Genomic DNA, 8,064 nt, shown 5'->3' with positions numbered 1-8,064 from the left:
TAAACATTTACTGGAAGGTGGTGACAGGAGCAGGGAGCTCTGATCTTGTGAGGGTCAATAAATACCAAACTTATGGAATTATCTGTCTCAAATTACGGACAGCGGAACGGATGATAAAATACAAATCCCATGACCATTGCACTCATCATTTCCAAAGTCTAACACATTAACCCAACAATCGCTCGCCTTTGGCAAAACGTAACAATGTGCATGATATATATAGATAGGCTAGCATAACATCGAAGCTTCCAATGGCTCATTGTTTCGTCCATGCGTGTTCAGCTGATAATCCCAAAGCAGGAAACATAAAAAGAAATTGAAAACGAAAAGAAAAGGAAAGGGAAGAAACAAAAGGAACTCAAGTCACGTAAAGGTGAAACAACATTTCTGGATAAGCTAAAATACCTTGTATTTTCGCAGAGTTTAGAATTTGTTACACTTGCGCAAAATTGCGCGTTTTTCATTTGGTCGCGGGGTCAGTCGCAGACATTGAAATATTTTGTAAACATGGTGCTACTATGACTAATGTGCTACAGGGAAAAGAAAAGTATAAAAAAGAAGAAATGGCACGTAGAGAGTTTTGAGCACTCGCCTATCAGATGTCAGTGATCGTGCTTTTCTCCAGCGCATGATATATGAATCAACGTTTCCATTGAACCCTTCCAGATTTAAAGTGATTTAGCACAAAAATTCTCATAAAAGTGTCATTATCAAGAGCCATTGTCAATAACTTTCGAGAATCCGGCGACAGAAGCAAAAATTCGAATTTTTTTTTTTATTTGCCCCAAAAGACCCTTTTGGTAAACCATTTTCAAAAATAATATTCAAAAGTTCAGCAAATTTTTATTTTGGCAAAAATTAGGAAAGTTCGAAATCGGCCTCAACGTGCCCGATGGCCCGATTGAAATTATGCAAATTAGTACATTTTCAAAACTCTCGTTCAAGACAAAGCAAAGTTTTCTTGAGTTAATACTTTCACAATCGTTTTTACATCCCTTGTGTTTGCTTCCAAATTATATGTTATCTCGACCTGAGCATTCGTTCATTTGAAGTTGTCCACGTAAAGAATACAATGTTTGCTATTCCTTATGATAGAATGATTTTTGCCATATTTCAAATTACCATATCATCGCGGGTATACGAATAAACTGGTAATGAAATAACTTTTTTGAACGGGCAATTGTTCTTATTTATGATGTTAAAATATTTAGTTTGGTCCTTAAAAAGTGAGTGCGCTAGGCCGAGATGTGTGGAATGCACTTTGACACAATTCGCCATTTCAGTACTTTATGTTCCTCCTGTTACTTCGCACTAGTCAATACAGTTCACGGAAGCTTTTAGATAAGATAAGAGAAGATTTCATGCTTTTATACACGTTAATAACTAGCTTTAAACTTGAGTACTCCCCATATTAGCATTAGGTTATCAAATGATTCTTTTCAGGTGAAATTTTCGAGTTTATTTTTAGCCGTTCCAGCTAGATGAAAGAGCCGTTCGCAGGGAAATAACTTGAAATCAGTGAAATTAATACTCTCTCTCTCATATCATGCTACACTTCCAAACTACCGTTATTTTTAAGCTAGAAAGTGTAACTGCTTCTTTTTTACGTGACCTAAAACAGAATTTGCCTAAAATATTACGAGTAATTAAAGTCCACCGAAGAAAAAAACTGAAAAAATCGCGCACCGACGCAAATGTAAACATCAGCCGTTTCTCAACTTGCCATATGGATGAAACGCGTCTGTTGTTTTACCTCTGTATACATTTATGATCAGAAAGTAGAAACAAAAAATGTTCTCTATGCCCATCTGTATAAATGCACTGGCCAATCAGGCTTGCTTTTCTGTGTGTTTGTCGAAAATACTGAAGAATAGTGCAACATTGTTACTGACTACTTGACTCACTCAATCACAACCGGATAACACCATTGAAAACTACAGATATAAAGAAATGCTCTTGCTTGTCTGCAATCGTTACTCACATTATATCTGGCGATATCACCTCCCCGAGGCAAGGCTGAAAATTGTCTCAAATTCCACATATTAGAGATTTAAAGTTTTGAACAACGCGAATAACTTTCATTGCGTGACAAGTGAAATGTAATGCACAAGCGCGCGAAAAGCACAGGATTAAACTATGTCAGATGACAGTACATAAATAATTTTTGAAATTACAAGATGAAATTGAAGCAAGTTAAGGTCTGCAAAGTATATTTAATGGACTGAAACGATAATCATGTAGTTTTCCTCCTCCGAGATTTACTCGGTATTGTCTGTGCCGGATTCTCATCAATAACATTACAGGAAAAGTAAAACAGAAATTAATTTAAATCAAGTCAACAAATTAAGACCTTTTGAAACCTCAATTCGGTATTTCAATACTATCCTCAAACAAAAATCTAATATATTTAGGAGAGCGAAGTTTGTCTTTCGCCATGGATCAACGCTCAAAAGTTGTGGATCAAGTTCAAAAGATGCGCAAGATTTGCAAGGTGTTATACGGTTTAAACTGATCATTCTGAGCCGTTGGGATTAAATTTCGATATGTCATTGTATATGCTAGCTCTGTGGCGTTTGTCCCGTCGCGTAGACCACTCGAGTTTCATTCTATCATGTAATCTGATTGGCCAACGAGAAATACGTTGGATACGTTTTAGTTTTTGCGGAATTCCGAGGATAACAAAATTGCATTTAGATATGTTAAGAGTTAGAAGATTGCTGGAGAACCATTCTGATACTGTTTTCTAGTCTGCATTGATATAATGTTGAAGATCAGTAAGGTTTTTAGATGAATAGTAGATTACGGTATGGTATATCACTTGCTAAATGACAATTCGGAAGATCATTCACATAAGTCCAAAAACGTAACGGACCGAGGATACGGCCTTGGGGTACCCCAACGGGTGTTACAACACAAAATGTAATAACTGACACAAAACGTAATAGTAACGCAAAATGTATTAACTTTGTTAAAGCAAAATGTAATAACTTTTGACGCAAAATGTAACACCAGAAAGTAACGCAAAATGTAACAGTATCTTCAGTTGGTCTTTACAGTATGTTGGGAGAGGAGGAACACAGCATTTTAGTAGCTGACTGAGTGAGCATTTCAAAGTGTCGTCATTTGTGTCCTATTTGTGAGGTAAGATTCAAACCACTGGGTGGTGGAGGTGGTAAGGCCAATGTTCGTCAGCTTCTGCAGTAATAGTTGATGATCCACCTTGTCGAAGGCCTTAGATAGGTCCAGAAAAACAGCACCTGTAAACCTACCAGCGTCCTTATTCTGGAGGATATTGTCTGTGAAATGAGCCAAAGCTGTCCCAGTTGATAGCTTCGGTCTGAACCCAAACTGCTGGCACGTAATGATTCCATTGTTCATGAGAAAAGCGTATAGTTGTATGCGTACAGCTTTTTCTCAGATCTTGCTTACTGTAGGCAAGGCAGTAATGGGCCTGTAGTTGTTTGCATCGAAGCGATCACCTTTCTTAAACAACGCTGACGCTTTTCCAAATTTCCAAAGAGAAGGGAAGGTGCACGATTCAAGAGATTGATTGAATAATCTAGTCAGACGGCCACTAATGACCGAGGCTGAATCTTTCAACAAACGCGCGCTGATGTTATCAAGACCGATATCTTTATTTGTTTCAGCTGTCTTAGTTGACAGAAAACGAAGTCTTCGGTAACAGGATCAAAAACAAATTTATGAGGTAGACTTGAGTTTTCTTGAGAGGCAGTCTTTTTACAAATAGGACTATTCCCATTTTTAATGATAAAAATGAACTTTTTGAAAAATCGTTTAATGACTTCAGATAATTTTGTGTCTTGTATTTGTTTTAATTACTTTTATTAGTTAATTTTGATGGTTTTCGAAATTTTGGGAAAATTCAATATGGCGGATCCAAGATGGCCACCGTTTCGAAATCATGACGTAATTTCCAAGTTACAAAACGGGTCAACTTTTCCTTAAGGACCACAAAAGAAAAATGTCGGGACGTGCTATTAATCCACAACCGTTTATTCTCATAGCTTTATGGAAGGTGAGAGAGAGGGGAAAATGTGCAGATGACTAAAAAAACCTCTGTCTTAATACCGTTCCGCCGTGCCTTCGCGCTTCTTAAAAGGTCAACGTCACTATCGGATCGTGGAACTTGGGCTCTTGTCGACGTTAAGACTTCAAAGCGCGATGTAAGAACCATACGTCTTGAGAGTGACCTGATACTATAAATTCATGTCAAAGTTTCCTCAAAATCGCTTTGCTAGAGCAATGTGTATAAGACGCATGCGTATTTGTTTATATTGTTATCAACAGGTATTTCGCTAATAAAACACCGCATGCTAGTCAGTTATGAACGACTACAGCTTTGGAAGCAAAAAAACTTCCTCAAAATCACTTTATACTCTTGCTTGAAATATCTATTCAAACTACCATATATGAATGGGTTAATGGTACTGCTCAAATAACCCAAGAACCCGTATAAAAGGTAGGCCTCTCGTGGCAAACTCAGTTCCCCGTGCACGGCGTCAATGTAATCCATTACACAAATCGGAATCCAGCAAATCGCGAAACCAGCCATCACCGTCGCTAGAGTCTTAGTCACTTTCGCTTCTTCGACGTTTGATCGAAGCTGCTGAGGGTTATTCTTAAGGGAGAAAACTTGATTGGTTCGAGAAACAGAGTAAAACACTTTGATATAGCAGAATGTGATTGGTGATAAGGGTATTCAAATATAAACGCATTCAATAAAGATTGTGTAAGCAATGCTGGTTTCAAATGCGTACATGCATGCTGCTTGTCTGGGTTTTAGTCTATATCCTCCTTTTGCAAAAAAAAAGTGGAGGCACAGATCCAACAAGGGCCACGCAACACACAGCGGCAATGTACACGAGAATCCTTCGTTTTTTGAATAACACGCAGTACGTTTCTCGTTTGACGATGCAGAAATATCGGCTGACAGCGATTATTCCCATGATGTGAAGAGAAGTCATTGAAAACGTGAAAAATGTGAACCCGTGAAATCGGCAAAAAAACTGCCACCGAAAATCCATCTGTCGTGGTACAGAATTGCAACTGAAAAAGGCATGCAGCAGATAGAGATTAAAATATCGCTCACAGGCAGTGCTACTAGGAACATATTGGGCAGCGAGCGAAGTCTCTGTTTTCTGTACACAGCGTAACAAACGAAAGGATTTCCAAAGAAGGCAGCTACGTTGATGACGGAGAGCAAAACTGTCTCAGTCCAAACAAGATATTCGCTCCTCGTTGAAAGCTCAAGAGAAATTGATTCCTCCATGATTATTACAGACCATAGGCAAAGGTTTGGTTCAAATTTTGACGCTTACTTCATTGTAAAACACGACTGGCTAGCGATAACCTGCTCGCCTCAAGACAAGTTGAATGTCAAAATCCGTGAACTAAAGACAAAATCGGAAACAAAGTTACACCTGTCTCTCAACGTAAATGATAATTGCCTCAAGCACTAAAAGGGAACTCCAAATATATCGTTACGTTAGATAATTAAGGAGTTATACTCAACAACATTGAAATGAGCTAAATTGACTCCTTACTACACACTCTAATAACCTTTCATTACTGTGAGTTTGTACGTCAAAGCTCGATGGATCCCCGCAATTGCTTTTAGGTGGATTTTCTTTTCCTTTACGAGGACGAAACTGGTACCTATTATCGAAAATAACCGGAGATGGTTATTGTATTATTTAATGGAAACATAATTCGAAGATGTTTTAATGGAAAATAGTGGGGACAACTTCCTTAAAGCAAGGGGGGAGGGGGGAATTGTGGTATCCAAAGAAAGACCGCTTTAACGTCGGGAGTGTTACAAATTATAACAATGGCGTTATATGATTTTTAATTTTTCGTAGCTCAATTTTTTGGCATACTATAACATTTTTTAAAAATTACAATTACAATTATTGTTTCGTGATATCGACTCATCGATATTTTGTCAGATTATTTCCATTTCAAAACTAAGATTCGTTTTTCAAAACATCGTTTCACCTTGAGAAATAATTTATAAATAATTGCTAAGCGTATCATAGTTTATTATGGCGCAAAACAGTCAGTTAATAAGCGTTAAACTAATGTCAGTAATAATATTAATAAAAAGGAAATTTGCTATTTACATGAAATGACCAACAGTACCTTACAATTGCATTCACAGGGACATCAATCATCAACAGTCAATCAACAACAAGCGCTACATTATCAAATGATTTTTAATCGACTCTCAAAACTTTCGTTTCGGTTTGAATGAAAAGTCAGAATGGCAAAGAAAGGATTAGTATTTATTCCCACTTGTCATAAAAATTTCTCTTGACACAAAAACACGAGTATCGAAAGACTGTGTAAGCCTTGTAAAGTGTGTAGAGCTGTTTCAATAAACCACTGATATTTGCATTCTCAGTATTGTTTTGGATCCACAATGTAGCCTGCAACGGAGGCTTTTGCGAGGGATATAAATGCGATAAATAAACCCCTTCAGGCGGCTGGTATATTGGAGAATGAAGCCCGAGGCAGCAACCGCGATAACTTGCTTGCCTCAAGACTCGTTAAATGTCAAAATGCGTGAACTGAAGACAAAAATCGGAAACAAAGTTAGACCTGTCTTTGAATGTAAATAATAATTGCCTCAAGCGCTAAAAGGAAACTCCAAATATATTGTTACGTTAGATAATTAAACACTTATACTTAACAATTTTGAAATGTACTAAATGGACTCCTAAATACACACTCTAATAACGTGTCATAACTGTAAGTTTGTACGTCAAAGCCCAATGAGTTCCCGCAATTGTTAGAAGCCTTTTATTTCCTTTGCGTGGAAGAAAATTAATACTTATTTGTCTCTACACTTCTCTGGGGCGACGCCATGGGAACCTGGCTCGTACACTCCGCAATCGTTTGTAGGGACGTCCATGAAAAATATATTCAGCAGAATTTTGAGCTCTTTAGGAGGAATGTTTTCCAAGGTTCTTGTCTCTCCAACGGAGGAACAGTATTTTCCCCAAGTGCTCAGATCGTAAGTTGTCAAATTTTAGTGTTATCAGGTCGAAGTGAGTGAATAAAATCTTGCATTGTGCTTAATTTCCTGTCTTGTTCAACTTCTTCGTCGTTTCTTTGTAGATTTCTTCCTCTGGACAGTAAAATTCACTTTCGCTGTGTACATTCTCGTCTGAATTCATTTTCTTCAGAATCTATGTTTTCCTTACACATTTCCACGGGAAGTTGTTTATGAGTAACTGTTACCTTTGTTTGTAAACGTTCGCAACAATTTCAATTTGCCGCGAATAGCGTGGAAAAAAAATCTGGACAGTCGTCCGTATCATACAAAGCTTGAACGGTTACGAGCATGCGATTAGCCAATCGGATTCGAGGGTTTGGGATTCCGGCCCGTGGTCTGTATCGTAAAAGCTAGAACGGTTACGAGCGCGCGATTAGTCAATCAGATTCGATGATTTGGGATTCCGGACCGTGGTCCGTATCGTAAAAAGCTAGAACGGTTACGAGCGCACGATTAGCCAATCACATTCGAGGGTTTGGGATTCCGGCCCGCCGAAATGCTTCAGAAGAAAAGAAACATATTTATTCTATATCGAACAAAATTGTACAGCTTGGAAGAATGCAATTATTTCGCAAGGTTCTATTTTTACAAAAATCTCCAACAGCCTTACTCTCTATATATATTTCATAAAAATAAGGAGAACAGCGCCCCATAACTCAAACAATCCACACCTCGTCGTCTACAAGAAGCTAAAACATCCGTATGCATACAATTCACTTACGGCTTCTGCGTATGGTAACACTTCACTTCCATTCTGGAACCGCTTGTTCCAAATTCTAGACTAAAGTTGTATTTTAAACCTCTGACACGGTGCTTGTTACGTCTTAGTTATGACTCTATCGACCAATGCTAGAATTCAACTCCGATTGTAATAATTTCAAGGAATAAGATAGGACGACGTACAGGAGCACCCACTTGCAACGGGTCATTTCGATTTTGGAGGAGATCTGTTCGGGAGGCTTAAACCACCTGAAATTCGGATTTAGTTT

The 8,064-nt window shown here is 38.0% G+C and overlaps 1 pseudogene; it reads right to left on the bottom strand.

Moving 5' to 3' along the window:
* Window positions 1-4,342: 4,342 nt before the first annotated feature.
* LOC146467069 (melatonin receptor type 1A-like) lies at window positions 4,343-5,290 on the bottom strand (annotated as a pseudogene).
* Window positions 5,291-8,064: the final 2,774 nt, after the last annotated feature.

This window comes from Pavona decussata, unplaced genomic scaffold (genome assembly GCF_977016875.1).
Source record: "Pavona decussata unplaced genomic scaffold, jaPavDecu1.1 SCAFFOLD_138, whole genome shotgun sequence".
Lineage (NCBI taxonomy): Eukaryota > Metazoa > Cnidaria > Anthozoa > Scleractinia > Agariciidae > Pavona > Pavona decussata.
The sequence above is the reverse complement of the archived record's forward strand: the minus strand, read 5'-3'. Positions and strand labels throughout refer to the sequence as shown.